Source organism: Lissotriton vulgaris, chromosome 2_1 (assembly GCF_964263255.1).
Source record: "Lissotriton vulgaris chromosome 2_1, aLisVul1.2, whole genome shotgun sequence".
Lineage (NCBI taxonomy): Eukaryota > Metazoa > Chordata > Amphibia > Caudata > Salamandridae > Lissotriton > Lissotriton vulgaris.
Window position 1 is genome coordinate 1824121887 of NC_141687.1, and position 19535 is coordinate 1824141421.

A 19535-nucleotide genomic window follows, 5' to 3' on the forward strand; every position below is an offset into this window, starting at 1 on the left:
CTGAAAGTTACCCCTCTTCTGCATAATGACAGGGATGGTCATATCGCCACAGTGGTTTTTACTAAACATCGAAGTAGAGTCCAACTCCATTATTTTAATTTATTGAATCTTCAGGCTAAGTGGTGCATTGGAGAAATTACTGAAATAACTGAATTGTTTTGTCAGTTGTGCACAAATTTCACAGGCCTGCCACGCTGGTTAAACAAAGCAGTTGTGGGAGGGTGTGACCTGCCTGCAACAGCAGGCAGGATAAACTCATAAGGAAATAGTGCTCATAGACTGTAATTAAAACATCCAGAGTAACAACACATGTAACGGGGCAGACCTCATGGGAGGTTACAACAGGCGAAAAGGAGGTACTAAGAAAGTACTACTAAGCCTATTGACGAATCAAAAGCCACCATTTGCAAAGGACAATAACTTGAAATTGAAAAGATGGGCAGAAAATGGGCGGAGCTTATAGTCCATACCGGAATACACCATGTCTCGAAGAGACAGTACAAGAGTCCTAAAAACAAATGCAGATCATCGAATAGAATAGATATAATTCTACTGCCAACAGTCAACAAATACACGCCACATTAGCAAGCCTAATCATATACTTATTAACAATGTTACCAAAGCTTGGTTATTTACAGCATTTCCTTTTTAATCAGACTTCATATATACAACATGAATGCATCACCAGTGGCACCTTTAGTCCTGATTTTTATATGGCACACAAAGGGCCACAGATACATTTGGTAGGGCAACGAACAAATTGAATCTGAATCATGAATTTTGTGAGTTTATACAAACACACACAGATATTTCTACACACAGACATATATATGTGTATGTACACACAGCAGTTTACATGCTGGCACATGTAGAGGTGACCAGATGACTCCTTGCACCAAGGGCACAATGCTCCAGTCCTGGGTTTTTATTTTACAACATAATGCATTGTGATACTTTTGGTTTTGATTCCCATGAATGCCCACAACTGGACAATACTACCGGATTAAAAATATTTATAAAAGGAAAGCTCCCGATTAGACAATTGTATCTTTTGTGACATGAGGTCCTTTGGTAATGTAATGTAAGGAAAATGTTTTTGGTTGCGGGGGGGGAGGGGATTAGGGGTAGTGATATTGTGAGTAGAATATGAATGCTTGAAGTCAATCATGAAAACATCACAAAGTGTCAAACCCTTATTGCACAAAACGCCACAGCAATTATGAAGTACGGTAGAGTCTCCCTTTACTTCACCATCACTGTAAAAATCCAGAATCTCTTATTTACTTCCTTTCCAAAACACCCTTATGTTACATCTTGCTACATCCTCTGCAACTATTCACTATCCCACCACTACCCAGTCTCTGCAACCCTTAACTGCCACTTTTCTCTACTGCCCTAGCATTGCTCAGACTCCTCATAATTTCTCCGCTCCCTTGCAAATTATCACGGTCACATCTCATGAAAAAAACATGCATTTGTTCACTCTCCTATTTCATCATAGCCCAGCATTTAATCACTATCCCATCTATCCACGGTCTTTGCATCTCTTCACTGTCACATCTGTCTACACTTCACATATGATTAGTGAACAGAGGTAAAAGGGGAGTTTGACTAGAATGAACAGTTTAAAATAAGAGGCACAGCACTGCTCGCTCCAAAGGCGATCCCTTTACTATCATGTTACATTTTAGTGACTAGGCTATGAGGATGGGCACTGCCCTTCCTCGCCACATAAAACCAAATCCGTTATTTTAACCACACAATAATCCACAATGCACACTATTTGGCCAAATGAGAATGCTGGGGTTAAAAAAACTTGTCACAATTTCCAACTAAACCACAACAGGGGTGTCAGACCAAGAGAGTACCCTTCCAAGGAAACTGCACTATATAGTGGCCACTGGATGTCAATCCCTCAGCCACAGACAATGCAGCCCACTTTATGCGGTGGCAGCCCCACACAGAGTGCCCACCTTCTGCATCTACCCCCTTCCGACCCAAACAGACACCACTATTTTATTTATCATCACACAGTGAAATAATAAAGGCAGGTTCTTTAATCTCCAACCTATATAATGCGTGAAGGTTTCCTAGTCCGACTCGTATCAACCTTTAGTGACTGGGATTTGGGGTGTTTTTATATTGCCTATTAGGCGATGAAACTGACCCCGCACTTCAGCAAACAAACCTCAGCCCTCTAATGATTTCATCCTCCTCCATTCCTTTCATGCCTCGAACACCGCACTCTCCCACAGATATTCCCTCTCCTTTCTTTGTATTTTAAAACGCACCATAGAAAAGTTTTTCCCCGATTTCGCGAACTATTTTCCTTACCTCTACCCCACTCTGCCATCCTGCTCTTCTCCGGATCCCGGGTAAGTTGAACCGAACCGGCTGATACCTAAGCCCAGCCCCTTCTTGCTCTCGTCCAATCAAAGATCAGTTTCTTACTACGCAGTTAAAATTGTCACATCGAGGCTTGGAACTCACGCTCTTGCTTCACCGGGAAGAGAACGGACATCGACATAAAGGATGAACGGAGTGAGAGACATGACTATCTGCTGCCAAGCGACATAAACTGGAGGAAACTTGGAATGCGCTTCGAGGTTGTGAATTGAAAAAGTAGGGTTGGGTTGCCACCTTTCCTAGAACGAGGTAATGTGGCGCGGAAGTCCCGGGCTCCTAGTGCTGTGTTCCGGCCTGCGGGGCGGCGGCCGACGGGGGACTCCGTGTGTGTGTGTGTGTGTGCGATGGCGGCGTGGGGGGAGGGGGGTCTTTGTATGTGTGCGTGCGTGCGTGTAGGTGCGCTGGTGTGTGTGTGGGGCGGTGTCTGTGTGTGCGTGTAGGTGCGCTAGTGTGTGTGTTGGTGCGGCGACGGGGGGGTGTAGGGGGGAGGGTGTGTGCCTGTGTATGATTGTGGCTGTGTATGTGCGCATGCGTGAGTGTGGGTGCGCGTGCACGCAGTCAAATCCAACACAAGAGAAGCGCGTGGCACTTTCTTGTCATTCATTCCCCAGAGTCAGGCAGCTATAAGTCTCCAGCCTGGACGCATCCTTCGGATGCTAATTCCAGGCGAGACCTAAAAAGGTGGAAAAGACACAAAGTCAGCCACAGTTTGCAGGGTTACATACAGTAAAGTGGCACCTTGGGAAAGAGTTCTACAGTGGCCGGCAGGTGCCACATGCAGCATGCGTGCATAGTAATAAGGTGAAAGTGGGGAGGAGTGGTTGCCGGTTACAACAGCCGTAAGTCTGAGTCTGGTACCAAAGCTGATAATCTTTTGTCCCACTCCCACCCCATCCTTCTTGTGCTCAGTTTGGCCTTGTATTGCAGCCTCTGCATTACGTCATCAACTTCAGCATGTACCCCGCAATGGAGATAGAATGTCCAGGCAGGTAGAGAAAAAGGGGAGGACGAGCCCCAATTCATTGCAATCATTAATGCGAGATCCAGGTTGATGAATTTGCTCCCATGCTAGTGCATCTTGGGATAGGGCATGAGGCCCAAATGAATCTTTTTGGGTGTGAATGTGCTGTCTGCCCTTTATGTGTGTAAGATAATCACAGACTTCAGTTCAAAATGACCAGAATGTGGAGCACGGCCACGTCATGCGATAAAAGACTGCATGGTCGAAGTCACACTTGCGCATTTATGTGAAGCAGTGCCGAACATCCTATGTAGACGCGGTTGGAGTCAAATACAAATGATGGACATACAGTTTTGGGGCTCGTGTTTCTCAAAATCTGGGGAAAGCAACTCAGCACCACTCTTCATCCGACAGGTCAGTCTTCAGGTCCAGACTCCATCACATCTGGAGGCCTGGCAGCACCAGTCCCGCCTTCCATCCCAATCCCTATATACGCTCTGTGTCTAATGGACTTCCACATCAGCAGTGTAATGCAAGGTAGGGTTGGTGGCAGGCCTGGGTCCCCCCAGGGGCGCAACTAGACCCAAACTTTGGGGAGGGGGAGTGTGAGAGGGGGGGGCGGACTAAGACTCCCAGCAATGGAGCAGGAAAAGCATTTCCAGAAATGGGAGTGGGAGCTAACCTTCTAGACATTATATGAGGAAAAGGAAGTTACAATTTGTGCAATTAAACATATTGGACAAAACTAAATCATAACAAACATATTTTTTTGTAGATGAGACACTGTTCCTAGGCTTCTACTCATTGCAAGTCCAGAAAATGCTCCTCACCCATTACTGACTGAAGGTACAGTTTTAGTTTACCCACTTGGATGTTGTAAAATATTCTTGGGTAAGGCAGCCCTTATGTACATGTCTCAAAATATTAGGCTTAGTATCAGTGCTTAATTTGAGCCGGTAGTTGCAGGTGGAGTTCACTGACATTCATTTTGAGGGTCCAACACATTTGTTTCCTCATCAGACTTTGGGACAGAACAAGAGAGAGTAAACACAATAGGGAGACAGGAGAAAGATATTAAAATGGTGACAAAAGAAAATGTAAAAAATAAAAAATTACCAGCAAGAGTGAGCTATAAGGGCAGGTGGTGGAGGAAAGTGGCACACAGTAGAATCACGTTTAAGCAGTCATGGCATTCGGCTCTCAACATTTGAAATTGTCAAGTCCAGGCTCCTGAGCAAGACTTTGGGCCTAACATTTATTATTTCACAAATTAAGTTAGTTGCTTAGTGGGTTACTACACGTTACGTTGGGGTGGGTGAGCTGGTAAGTCACAGATTGAATTCCCAAAATACTATTCCTTCTTTCTGAGTTAATTGTGTGCTATAATATTGCTGTCTATAAATGCCTAGCCACACACCTGTGGTACACAAAATAAAACACAATAGTCATTGCTACCATGCCACATTGAGCAGCTCCTGTATATGTGGCATATTGAGCCACATCCATGCCGGAATGCACCAGGCTGTTACAGACGAGCTGGCAAAAAAAGTTGCCAAGTAGGGAGTATTATGGACAGAGGTGCCAGCCTCGATGGTGGAGTTCTAGCTAAAATACAGATGCAAAGTTATTTTTTTGGGAAGATCAACCCGTTGCGTGTAAAGATGAAAACAATCTAAGGCAAGACAGTGGTCAAGGATAAGCGTTCTGGTTCTCCATTTGAATCCATTGAAGTGTTGAAATCATTCCATGTGGAAGTCACTGCTGCTTTTGTGGCACAGCCATTTCAGAATCTGTTTTAGTAATCTGAGAGAAGGTTACTTTCTTCAATGAATGTAGATAATTGTCTTGAAGCCGATCTTTCATCCTTTATGCCTAGAAAAAATTGGTTATTGACCAGAAGTTAGAAGGAGGATTTGTTTGAAGGCCTCCTTGTTTTAGGGAGTTCTTTTGGGAACAGACCTTTAGCCATGGAGTTGTGGATATTTCTGGCTGGGGAGCTATTAATCAGTATATTCGTGCATATATGAGCAGGACATGGGTCTGCCAGGGCTCGTGCAGGCCTATCACCTTTTTCAGCCTTGATGAAGTTCTGTGTGGTCAAGGGGAGTAACTGTGGTTGTTTTTCTGATTTGTTTTCTAGTAAACTGCACAGCACTGCTGGAATTGTGATTGAGCAATGGAGAGGGATGATGGGGAACTAAAATTATTTGGAAGGTTGAAAGGAATGCAGTTCCACCTACATGTATTCAAAGACTGAAAATGAGTTTTTGGGAGGGTTCGGCATCTCAGGGAGTTTCGATGGATGAGTGCGAGAACTCCACTGGGTATCTCTTTCCAGTCGTGACGCAAAATGGAAAAGTTGGGAGGAAGAACTAGGTCTAGGGCGTGGTTAGATGAGACATTGAGCCATGTTTCTGTAAGGATCAGGATGTCAAGATCATGAGACTGGATTGAGTCAGATAGCTCTAGACAATGTTTGACTGCCGACCCACACTTGTGTAGCGTGAAGTTCAGGCAGAAGCTGTTGTCCTTCTGACTTGGCAGAACCGTGAGGGTAGTTGGTATTTTTTTCCAGTTAGGAGGGGATGAGTGTGCGCTGGGATGGTGTGTGTTAGTTTGAATGTACTCAGAGATGATTGTGGAAATCAGGAGACCCCCTGAGGAAAGATTGGAGGAGGAGGATGCAGAATTTAAAGCTGTGCCACTCTTTAAGAGATGGCCTAGGCCTGAAGCCTGAGTTATGGGCAGACGGCTGTCCCTCGGTATGCCGGAAGGATGTGTTGGAAGGGTTCACAAGGGGTGATGAGGGTAGCAGTAACGAGATGACAGAGAGTCACTTAGATAGAATAGAGCCGAAGTGAGGATGTCCACTCTTTGAGAGATGTGTGAGAACGAGGAAAAGAGCTTGTTTGGCAGAGAACAGTTATGTTCAGCAATTGTGTGAGGATTGAGGTGGGCGGTCAAGGACAGACTCTGGGGAGTTGAGCTGCAGACAGGGGAAGGCGCTGGTTGTTGGAATCTGGTGTTGGGAAATGTTAGGGCAAAGAAGGTAGGAAGGAAGATTTGGGCTTATGGAGGGGCTGAAAAAAGGGTGGCGGCAGTAACCGGGGTGGTAGATAATGGTTTGTGGGAGGTCGGAAGGGAATGGCGCGAGGATGGTCTGTGAGGGATGGGGGGTGTTCAAGGTCTGGTGTTGCGGTGAGCTGTGGGTTCCTAGGAGGCCTATCGGATTGTAGAGTCCGGGGTGAGAGGTGCTGTCTGAGTGGACCTGCAGGGGAGGAGATCGGGTGAGCGGTGTTATGGATGGACGGAGAGGGGAAGAGTAGAGGGTTGTCAAGAGGCCTGAGGGTGAGATAAATGAATTTGATTGTGGCCAGGATTGTGTTGTTGGCTTGGAACATGATCTTCCCATTGTTGTAAGTGGATATAGAAAGGTTGCCCGAGAGGCCAAAGGGGGAAAAGTATTTGCATTTGCTTCTAAAGGGTATGTTAGAGAGAGATAAGGAAGGGAGAGCATTGCGTAAGGACCTGATCGATAGGTCAGTGTCATGTCTGAAGAGGAGGAGGTCAGTTTTAAGGGAGTCTTAGCATTGGCAATGGTCTGTGAAGAGGGTTTTGGAGAACTTCCTCCAGGTCCTGTGTTTCTGTTTTTTCAATGTGTGAGATTGGGAGTTATTTGATCTTATAAGCCTTGGTGCCAAATCTGGAAACAGGCGAACTGGGGAGCTGGTGGCAACGGGTGTCGTTTTCTTATTGGAGGCTGGGAAGTTGTAGATATGGCCTAGGCAACCATTGCTAGGCTAAAGATGATCATCACGTGGTCGTCCACAGCCTTGCGAATCTGGGGAGTACCCCACCATGCAATGCCTGCGGTGAAGATTATAGGACCAGCATTGCCAATTTACCCGCAGGAAGTGGCAACCGCATAAAATGAGGGGCTGTTCGCAGGACCTCTTGAAGTACCAATGAGTGACTCACTCTAGGCCAGAAATAGGTGGTGCTCCATGGCAATCCAAGTCATGAGCCATTGTAATTGAGCTGCTAAATAACATGAGTTCAGGGTTCCCGGCCTCCATGGGCGAAAACAGTTTCTCCAGAGCACCCGGCATCTACCCCACTACTAGATCAGATCTGAAAGCCAACTACTGAGGTCCTGAGTCACCAATGGGGCGGTGGGCCAGTAGCCAGTAGCAAAGTTACATTGGCAAACAGATACAGAAGACAAGGAAAAGGCACCATTTTAGATATTGCTATACGGCTCATTCAGGAAACAGGGAAGCTCTGTCAAAAAGCCGATGAGGAGAGAAGAGAGGTGATCACCCCACCAAGATTGCCCTCATGGACTTCATCGAGATCCCAACAGAAGCAGACTCCCAAGTATTTATAAGTGTGTGGGGCAGTTGGAATAACATAGAGCTGGTCCCCCCCTCCCCCCCAGGAAATGCACACGAGTCATTCAAGTGGCAACAATCTATAATATTTTCCACCATCTTATAGTTTTGCAGAATCCATTTCAGCACCAGAAGGAAGCTCATCAATGAAAGCTGCAATGAGACTGAGTGTGTGTATGTGTGGGAGCAAGGGAGAATAACAAAAGTTCAGGAGCCTGGGTTTTAGTATAGATACATTGATGAAAAGAGAACAAATTGGGATGTTTCAAAGCAAACACATGATGCGGGACCCAATGAAAATAAGGATGGAATGTCGAAATGAGTATGTGATTAGTACAGTTAGGGAAGAATTCACCACCACAGTGAGGCGTAACCACAAGCATTCTGAAGAGGTTAGTGGATAAACATTCCTTCTAAGGACACAAACAAGTAATGGGAGCCAGTATATGACATTTCACTGGTAAAGATTGAAACCACATACGTCACCTTTAAAGTTGCCTCTCGACAAACGAGGCAAATAAACTTTTCAGCGCTTGAACATTTTCTCGAACAAGCCTATAGCTTCTGGGCTCAGGGTCAGTGCAGTAAGCAGCAAGTAATGACAAGACATTTTAACAATTAAAAAATGTCAAATCTGCCTGGAAGTTAAGGGAGCTGTAAAATGACTGCGGACAAAATGGATCTTACGAGATCAAGCTAAAATCTAGAATAATCAACAGGAAAAAATAGTTATGCTGCCCAATCAGACATGTATGCCTTGCAATCTGCTAGAGTCCAGGAACAGCACTTAAAAAATATGAAACAGCACATACTAGTTATTTATTCAAGTACTGATGATATTTGTAGGCTTTAGATTAGGCCAGTGCTGGCGTTGAGGCACTGTACGTTTACTTTGATAATATCTGGAGTTAGTAGTGTATCATATAGGTGATATGCATTTCAGGTACAACGCTTACACAATGATGCATTAATAAAACTCATTGTAAGGCTAGATTTAAACGAGGAAGCAAAAGTGTCAAAAAGTCGCACAAAGTCCTACAGTGGCACAAAAGAGATAAAGTGAGGCCGAACCAGTCAACGTGGCAAATTTACCACTGGAGCATAATGCACCAAACAGACAGCATACAACAGTCCTATAAAAGTGAGTGTTTTTTTCAACCAAGTGCGCATTATATAAGCTGGTATAAGTAAATAAAAGTCCTCCCGCTATGTCCCATTTAAAAAAGACGCCTAAATAGTGACCATTTGCACGTCTCTCAATCTTTGATTCATCGATCAACATAGTTTGTTGTGGCTGGGTCACAATGTTGCCTCTGCTCACTATTCGACAGTGAGCAGAGGGATTTCTGGGAGGTCTTAAGCCAGGCACGGTTTGTAGGCAGACTGTGCAGTTGTCAGGAGCCTGCCACAGGTCCTGCATCATTCATGTAACATGCTGGTATAGGTGCTTCTAGGCGCTATTATCGCAGTGCTGCAAAGGCGCACTTACAAACTTGGGGCCTATAAGCAATGAAAGTCATCTCATCTTTAAGATGCTTGTCTAAACATGTAGGCAAGCTTATGAGGAGTTGTGGGCTAGTAGCTTAGACGAGAACTTTAGGTCAGGAGACGTTGGTTCCAGTTCTGGCATCCACAAACCACAATGTGTGATTCTGGGCAAATGACTGCATCTCTCTGTGGCTTATTTCTCATTTCTGGTAAAATTATGAGTGTTTTGGGATTGGCCAATTCGTGGTATGAAACTCTGCATAAGTACCTGGCAGTATAGTAAGTATAAGGAGCCCGGCTTGGTACATGTGTATATTGTGTGGATTTTACTGTATGAGTGCTGCTAGTGCCACACTGCCCACAAAATAGCTTTGATACCCCAAAGTCACACCTTTGCTCATAGGTCTACAATAATGTATTGTCATACAGTAAGAATTGTAATGGTGAGCCCCAATGTTGTATACAACAACACAATTTCTTATTTATTTGTACGAAGAATGATTAACTATTGTGATTTTCTGGTTATTTCACAAATTCATTATATCACACGAAAACATCAACCCTTATTCAATACATATATTGCACAAACCTCCCCAACCTCATGGCCTCAACCAGACCTACACAAAAATGTATAAAATCTCACTCACTTTCTCTCTAGACCCATGAGTATTTTGGAAATTGAATGGGGAAGGCAGAAATAATGTTGTCTATGTTTGTCCATTGTAATGACAAATAGTGGGGGAGGGGAGGCTGGGGGCGTCCCATCGGCGTACCACATTTAATGTCGAATGGCTCTGAGATCAAGTCATTTACTCCAGCTCTGGCCGTCGCCGGTTGGTGACCCTCCAGAATTCATGCCCTGAAATTCGGCCCTAGTCCCACGTCACTCAGTGTATGTTCTAGGAATGATCAGTGGACCTTATCATGGAGCTTTTCGAAATCCGAATGAGTAAACTTGCCTCTTTTCATGATCACTGGGTATGCCTGATAATGGGTGTTTTTTTCTTGGTGGTGTTGCAGCCACAATCTTCCCCCCAACCTGTTACACACAAAGCCAGATTGGTCCTCGTATATGTTGTAATGCCAACCAAGCTGAAAAGGATAATGTTAATAAATATGATTGGATGGACTTGGATGAAAAAGTAAATTCTGACTGTAGGCAAGTTGTGCGTGGATGTGAAGCAAGTACAGAAGAGGTGAGTGATGGGCAAGGTACACCTAGTGCTCCGAACTTACACTGCGATAAGAGCATTGACAGCAAAACCAATACTGCAAGATTTGGTAGAATGATTACCAAACCGAAGAAGTTTGAAGATTTTATTTGTGTTTGTATGGAATAATCTAAACATGCAGACATTTTTGTTTGTTTTTATCTGATGCACTTTCTCATGTTAATAAGCATTGTATGTATATTTTCAATAGTTTTTTCTTTTTGGTAAATAGTACTTAATTTTAACTTTTGTTGCTCTGTAAAGGGGGTCATGGGTTTGAATACCATTGTTGCTCTGTATAGGTGAAGGTGTGTTGTAATGCCAAGTTGTAAATGATGATGTACATAGTATTTCTTGTAGACAAGTGGACAGATACGGTTCCACTGTAGAACATGCAGGGACAGGGGTTCAAGGGTGGCAGCTGGTAGCGGAAAGCTTGATGCTGTGCCTGTACTACGTGTCTAGGGTTGCATTAATAAAGAACCTACCTTAGATCCCTCTGGTTTCTTCGGTACTACAGTGTATAGATGAAATTAAAAGGGACTCCAGTCACAAGGCCAAAACATTTGGAAGCATCATAGCATCTAAATTCAGAAACGAGATAGCGCTGTAACTCTCTCCCCCAAATTTTACTGTTAGATTTGGGGTCTCTGGTTGGCACAGGTAGGTACTTGTGACAAAGAGGGATCCTCTCCTCTAGTCAGGGAAAGGGGATTACACACCTAAAATAACCCCAGCTCACCCTCTAGGTTGTGTGGCGCGAGCAGTCAAGGCTTATTTCAGAGGCGTTGTAAGTTAAGCAGTTGTGACCACATACAGTAACCCAATGACAACAACCAAATGGACACCACACAGGTTTTAAATCAAAAATAAGTATACTTTATATAGAGTTACCACAAGGCCATAAATGACAAAAATACACACTATGATTACTTTAAGATGGTAGATTATGCTTAGTTCAGTTCAGTTCTTAGATGCGACACTCTGCGTCAATGTACCTTAAGTTGCGTTGCGCTTCCACAACAAGCAATGTCGCAGCGATGGGAAATGCGGCGAAGTTCAGATACAAAGAAATAAAGACGTGAAGATCTTCCAGATGCGGCGCGCTTCTCGGGGATGTGGGAAACTCTCTGTTCGATGCGTGAACTGCAGCGGCGACACCCTTATGATGCGACGGCAACAGCTCCAGCAGCAACGCTCTTCTCCATGATGCGTGAAGCTTCTGCTCGATGCAACAACTACAGCAGCGATATCCAAGATGCGACGGCAGCAGCTACGACGGCGGCGCGCTTCTCGGGGATGCAAGGTGCTCTTGATCGATGCGGTGCAGTGCGACAGTTCCAGTGGCGGCACCCTCCTTCTCCGGAGTTGCGACGGCAGGCACAGCGACGGCTACACACTCCGACCTCGTTGTGAGATTCTTCTCCTGATGCGGTGCAGTGCGACAGCTCCAGCGGCGACACCCTCCTTCTTCGGAGTTGTGACGGCAGCAGCAGAGACGGCGACACGCTTCCTTTTCGTTGCGGCACACTTCTCTCCGACGCGGTGCAGTGCGACAGTACCAGCAGCAACACCCTCCTTTCTCCGGAGTTGCGATAGCAGGCACAGAGACGACGACACGCTTCTTCTCGTTGAGTCGTGCTTCCAGCTCCTTGCAACACGCAGTTCCTCAGAAGGCCAAAAACAGCAGCAGGCACTTCCAAAAGAACTCTGGGGAGCTGGGGGGAAGTCTGTTGTCCCTGAGACTTCAGCAGGAGGCAAACTCTTTTCCAAGCCCTTGGAGATCCTTCACAAGTTGAAAGCAAAGTACACAAAGTTCCTTTCTCCTTCCTTTGGCAGCAAGACAACCACTGCAGGCCAATCTCCCAAGCAGCACTTCAGCTTGGGAATAGTCTCTCCTCAGTTTCTTCAGGTTCCTCTCCTCAGTAAAGTTTTCTTCTTGTAGTCCAAAGTGATCTAATTTCATGGGATCAGGGTCCCAATATTTATACCCCAAAATCCTTTGTTCTCTGAGGCGAGAGGGGCTTTTGCCCAGTCCAAACCAGTTCTGAAACACTCTGTTTACCAGACTTTTCCTTTCCTTTCACAGTGCAGGGCAGAAGCATCAGACGCCCCACAGGAGGTGGAGCCAGCATTGTGGAAGGCAAGTACAGTCCTGGAGCACTTTGTTGACAGGACTCCTTCTCTTATTTCAGTGTGCAGGGCAGAGACATCAGCCTCTCCCCAGGGGGTGGAGCCTGCATTGTGGAAGGCAGGCACAGCCCTGTTCAATGTTCAGGTGCACTCCTCCCTCCCATCTAGATGAAGATCTCTCTATTCACCACTGGGTGACTCAGCCGGTCTCCTGGAATTCCCCAGCCCTGTCACTCACAGAAACCACACAGAGGAATACACATCCTAGCAGAGGCAGGTTTGAATGGTTAGACAAGCAAAGACCTACTTTCTAAAAGTGGTATTTGCAAACACAGAATATCAAAATAAACTTCAATAAAAGATGTCTTTTATTATTCTGAGTTCAGGCATACTAAACACGAATTTCTACCATGTTCTCTGAGCCTGTTAGGGTTATAACATGTAACAATTCTAACAGCCCATGCTGGCCTATGGAGAAGAGGTGGCCTTGCAATAGTGAAAAGTGAAAATGGCTTTAATTCACTATTAGGACATGCCACACACATCAGGGCTTGTCCTACCTTATACTTACAATGCACCTTGCCCTTGGGCCTACCATAGGGGTGACTGATATGAAGAAAAGGGAAGGTTTAGGGACTGGCAAGTGGGTGCACTTGCCCAATCAGCATGACAGTACCAGACTGCACGCAGGCTCTGCAATGGCAAACCGTAGACACATTTTATAAGGCTGCTTCTGTGGGTGGCACAACCAGTGCTGCAGGCCCACCAGCAGCATTTGGATTACACGCCTTGGCACACTCAGTGCACTAGACTAGGGTCTGACAAGTAAACCAACATAGCCAAACATGGAAACACTAATCCATACATCAATTTACAATAGGGAGCACTTGCACTGTGACACTAATTAGCAGTGGCACAGTGCCCAAATCATCTAACACCAGCAAAAACACATGAGGCAACAGCAAAAAATGAAAGGGAGACCTATGCCAATGGTGCCAGGTCCAGTGGTGTCACTAGGGCTGGTGTCACTCGGTGCGGGTAACTCATGGTGTCACCCCCTCACAACTTACCAGATGGACCATCTCACCCTCTGCCTGCACCATGTCCCCTCTGCCTGCATCATCTCCCGTCCGCCTGCCCCATCTCACCCCCTGCCTGCACCATCTCCCCTCTGCCTGCACCATCTCCCCTCTGCCTACACCATCTCTCCCTTTGTCCGCACAATCTCCCCTCCGCCTGCACCATCTCTACCTTCGCCTGCACCATCTCTCCCTCTGCCTACACCATCTCCCCTCAACCTGCTCCATCTCTCCCTCCGCCTGCACCATCTCTCCCTCTGCATCCGCCATCTCTCCCTACGCCTGCGCCATCTCTCCCTCTGCCTGCGCCATCTCTCCCTCTGCCTGCACCATCTCCCCTCTGCCTGCACCATCTCCCCTCTGCCTGCATCATCTCCCCCTCTGCCTGCACCATCTCCCTTCTGCCTGCACCATCTCCCCTCTGCCTGCACCATCTTCCCTCTGCCTGCACCATCTCTCCCTCTGCCTGCGCCATCTCTCCCTCTGCCTGCACCATCTCCCCCCTGCCTGCACCATCTCCACTATGCCTGCATCATCTCACCCTCTGCCTGCACCATCTCCCCTCTGCCTGCACCATCTCCCCTCCGCCTGCACCATGTGATTTTATGACTATCACTGGAAGCTGCACAAAGTGCAGTGAGGTTGTCATAGTGCAGGCTGCCACTGTTTTCAAGTAAACACCCACGACCATCAAGCAAGACCCCCTAAACGCATTGAATGCTGTGTTTTAAGGTAATGGCCTTCACGTCTGATACAATGCACTGGGGGTCACGTACAAAAAGCACCAGTTTAGTGCCACAACAGGAAGTACTCTTGATTTCTGGTCATCAAGAAACAAGGTACTATGGTGATTCTAGGCAGTGGTGTCACTAGAGGGGTGCGGGGGTGCGGACCGCACCGGGTGTCACCCCATCTGGGGGTGACACCAATCTTAGTTACCTGCTGCAGCAGCTTTAGACAGCGCGTCACTCACGCACCGCACCGCACCACCAGACCACCTCCCCGATCATACGGTGTATGCGTGGGTGATGATCGTCATCACTGGTGTCTGGTGTGGTGGTTCGATGCCTGCGGATGCGAACGGCGTACCCACTGGACAAGCTGGCACTGGCAGTCACTGTCGGGCAGAAGCAGTGGGCAGAAGAACTGAATTTAGTGCAGTGTGAATTATTGCACGCACGGCCGGCTACCGCTATTCAAAACAGTCAGTACGACGCCAGCAGTTTGGGTCCCAGGGCCGTCAATCTTAGCCTACTCCAATGACGGTCCTGGGAGTGGAGAAGTGTGGCTCAATGGTTAGAAGAGGCAGACCATGAAGCAGAGGTCAGACCCGGGACCAGGGTTCAATTCCCGACGCGGCAGGGTCTTGAGCCCAAAAATGTCCACGGACTCAATAATTCTCGCTTCGGTGCCTGCTCGAATCACGGGTTCACACTCTGCAACTCCGGGCAATAGTTTGCTTAATCTCCACTATGGCCCCCTGCAGCGGGATGCCTGGCTTTCACCTTGGGGGTGCCCAGTACGGGTTATCTCACAGGGAAAAACCAGGACGGGTTCCCAAAGCAAGCACTTTGAGACCGTTGGTGATAATGCGCTATATAAATATAAATTACATTTACAGCCCCCGCGCGCTGTGCGAACTTGACTGTGTGCCCTCTGACGAGTCACGGCGGTCACGCGCCCGCCAGGGAGAGTGCATGCGCGGTGGTGGTGCGGCGTGAGAAGAAATTACGACGACACCACGGATCCGGTCCGTCACTATCTTTTGTGTCTCCCCCAGTTTTCACATTGGAACGGTGAGAGTCTGAGAGACTAGAGAAATAATATACTGATAATAATTTTATAAAATATGAATACTTATTACTGCATGTCATGCATGTCCATGAAGTAAAGTACGTAAAAAATGTGGCACTGGCAGTGCAGTGGCACACAAATGATGATGATGGTCTAACATTCACTAAATCCTTTCTTGGCTGTGGTATCTCCACGATAGAGCCCTCCCTCATTGTGTCTGACACCCGCGCACTACTTAGGAAGGATTTATATGTATTTTATAGACTATGGCTTTTCACCCGCCTGGGCGTGGGGCCTCAGCAGTTTTAAGTGTATCGCCCCGTTAATCACTTCCTCCCAAACAGTCCAGGGCAGGGGAGGGCGCCAACAAGTTGCTACTCTTGCATAACGTGCGACAGCCCAGCCTCTCTGCCATGTGAGAATATTGCTTCTTAATGACCCTTCCCCTCCATACTCTAGTAGAAATCTCCGAATAGGCGGGCTTTCGACTCATCTGTAACACCCCCGCCCCTCCCCACCCAGGCTGAGGAGGCTATCAATCTTGGCTTGCGTCTTTTTGGCTCTTAATTTGCAGGCCAAGAGTTTCCTGGTCTTCTGCCGCCCTCATAAAATATCTGCTTCACCAGAAGTTGTACGAATTCATCTTTCCCTGAACTGATGAGCCTCATCTGCGCCCACACTGTCAACGCCTTCCTTCCTACCTTCTGTGTATAGCTGAATTGCTTTTCTTACCCTGCCGGCACTGCCTCTCTCTGACCAATGCCCACATTTTATTTAATTATCCCGTTACTGCTGTAAATTGTTCCGTCAACACTGCTTAAAGGGTGTCCCACAGAATTAAGTTCTCAATGTTTTCATTACTGTTCTCCATGTGGAGCCTCCACGACTCTTGCCAGCGCTACTTGGTTCCATGATATCTGCCCCTTGGCCTCTGCATATTCACAGTCTTTCGTTCTAGGTCTGATGTTTCCGAGGCTAGCGCCTGTCGCATTTCGCGTCACAGACTTTCCATTCGAAAGTGTTCAAGACGTGTGTAGCGTTCAGGTACATTGGAATACTAAGTGTAGTCTTTTTATTTGGGTGCAGCATCCTCTAGATGTCTATTAGGACTCCATTTCTGTTTGATTACCTCTGCTTCATCTGGCCTTTGCTTTATCCTCTCCCTGTTCCCATCCATCACATTGATGCCCCCTCCTAAGATCGCAACCTCCTCCGCAATCTCCAGTAGGTCTGAGCTTTATTGCTCTAAATTAGGTGCATATCTCAAAGGCACTGTGCATTTCTGTAAGTGCACTTCTGATTCATGTCAAACATGGCTACCCATAGTACTTTCCTGCAGAGGGATTGGAGCAAAAAACAGGCACTCCTTTTTTGTCCCTTTACGAAGCAACGTTTTGGTGGGGGAACCTAGCTGGCCTCAGTTTGTCTCAATCTTTTGGGAGGTTGTGGGTTTCTTACAGGAGACAAAGGCCTTCAACTGCTTCCTATGATTGTCTCAGTACTGCCATTCATTTCGTATGTACGTCTATTCCCCTCATAGGCAGTGAAATAAGCCTCAATCAGGGTGTCTCTCTGATTCTCTTTGGCTCCACTATCTGGCCATTTGCCATCGCCCGCCCTCTCTCTCTGAGGCTCCAGTGGGCCTCTGTCGAAGTTTCCCCAGCCAGGGCATCTCCTCCCTCTGTTCCCACTCCCTCCCTCAGTCAGTACTACTTCCCCCAACAACATTGAAGCTCAATGTATGCTCCCCTTTCTGACTCTAAGAACTACCCCGTCATCCTTGGGTCCATCCCCGAGCTCCTCCTCTTTCAACAATGGCATCCACATTAGTCGCTGTGTCACTCCCACTCCACCCAGCTCTGAAGAACCCAAACGTCTTTCCCCTCTCCCAGCGTCATCAAGCCTTCCCATCGTGCACTTTCGGTGACTCCAGTTTTCAGCTTTGTCCTTCTGCTCCAGTCATGCACTGTAGAACATTGCTCAGTGAACTATCTTCAAGCACTGTAGTATCCCCTCTTTCGCTTCTCCAATGTCCACTCTCCTGGGGTGCTTGATGGCGCACCCATATTGCGCTGTCTGCCAGTGTGAGTGAATTTCTTGCCGTGAGGGCCAGGGATCAGGCCCAGCTCCTTTTTGCATTTTTGCTGAATCTTGAAATTTCACATTCTTCCTTCAGTGACCACACTGTAATCTTCTCCTACCAGGGCATTCAAATGTAGTGGCTGGCGTAAAGTCTTTGTGTTTCTTGAGGCTTTTGGTGAGAGATCCTAATAGGGTTGTATTGTGTGGTCTTTCTCTTGGATTTTGTCCATTGTCTGCTCTTTCTTGCCAAAAAAGTGAATTTGGCTGAGAAGATCTGTTAGGACCTTTCTGTAGGATCCCAGCTGGGTTACTCTTTGTGTTTATCCAGTTGTAACAGTGGTGAGTCAAGTGTATTGCAGATCCAATACCACAACTCACATACCTCTGGATGTTGTGCCCACCTGCTTCTCTCGGAAACCCTTTCGTGTGCCCATTGTTTCCTAGTGATCTGGTGAAGTTCCTTGCTTTGCTTCTCCAAGACTTGCAATCTTTCCCCATCTACTGTATACACAAGGTCATCAATTCTGCCGCCGACTCTGCCACCTCTCTCCTAGGCTCCTACATGCACCTCTTGAGGTCTGTTATGCTTGACCGGACATCCTCTTATTTTCTCTTAGGAACGAACTGCGATATGGCCTATTGTTTTGATGGTCTCTTTTGTGAGAACCTCATATCGGGACAAGTTCTATATTTTGCCTGCTCTTTTTTGTCACCCAGTGAGCACGTCTCTCTTCCTAACGACCTTTTTTCCTGCCTCTCCCCCGTGTTCTTTTTGGACCCATTGCTTTTTGGGAGAGATGTGGCACCCAGGGCTAAGATGGCAGTCGTCTGAACCCCCTGAGTCCCCTACCGGGGGCTTGCTGACAAAAGGATGTCTTACTGCTCCCAGTCTGTGCAAAGAAAGGCAGCAGATGGCCCAACATTGTCTACCTGACTCCTTGGGAGCCTACCTGGGGCCCTCTCCAGTTCTTCATCTCCCTCAAAGCTAGAGGCCCTCCAGTGTTAAGACTTAGGTGCTCAGTAGCACTGACTTCTAGCCGGACAGGAGTCGAACATGGAGACACCGCCTTTCAGACCATGGTCAGCTTGGTCACACACCCTAAGTTGGTACATATTATCTACTAGGCATACATTGCCAGTGTTTGCCATGTCATACTCCAATCAATTTACGCATTGCTCTATCCCCATTAGCCGTATCGCCTGGCAACTATTCTTTTACAAGCACATTTTGCACCTGTAAAGAATCTGATTGCACTAGCTGCATGTTACTTTGCAGCATTTTTTTTGCCCAGCTGGAAACGTAAAGAATTTTCAGTCCACCACCAATCCCTTTCACGCCTAGAAGGTGCTGATGTCAATGTGATGGCAGGTGGCTTCTATTATGGAGTTTTTTCATGAGACTGTGATAAACTTGGATTCTCTGGTCATCTCTGCAAAATAGTAATTTGTAAATGGTGTTCTCAAAAATGCTTTGTGCTTTTATCTGAAGTTTGAAGGCTTATCTTTTAAGTAGTGTAACATGAGTGGCCAATTAGATGACTGTTTTTTTTAATTTAATGTATTATGGGTACTGCGGTACCGAAAAAGACATTGATAGAGTGCTGCATGACTCTTGCAAGGACTTTACTTCCTATTCTGGGTCCCGAAGTACCCAAAAAGTACTGCGGGACCCAGATGTTTAATCTAAAATTAAGCCTACTATGAGTGGGTCATTTTTTAAAAATTTGAGCCAAGACAATGGCTGTCAGGCCCAAATAAGTAAGAGATTTTGTAGTTTTTATTAAAATCTCTTTGTTTTTAGGTGTTGCTGTACCGCAGTACACCTAAAAAGAGTACCGCAATACCAATGACTCGGAGTAACACCACATCCAGCCCAAAGCCCAACTCTGCAGTACTGCTCAAAATCTCTTTAGATCACATAAAGTCAAGAGCTAAATTGTTACACCAGACATAAACAATGATAAGTTATCTTGATTTTAAGACTGGCACA

The 19535-nt window shown here is 46.6% G+C and overlaps 1 protein-coding gene across 1 annotated transcript in view; it reads right to left on the reverse strand.

The window, feature by feature from the left end:
• The window catches only part of ADAMTS7 (ADAM metallopeptidase with thrombospondin type 1 motif 7), a 594575-nt gene that overhangs the window by 398071 nt on the left and 176969 nt on the right, over window positions 1–19535 (reverse strand). The gene's annotated exons all lie outside the window — the stretch shown is intronic.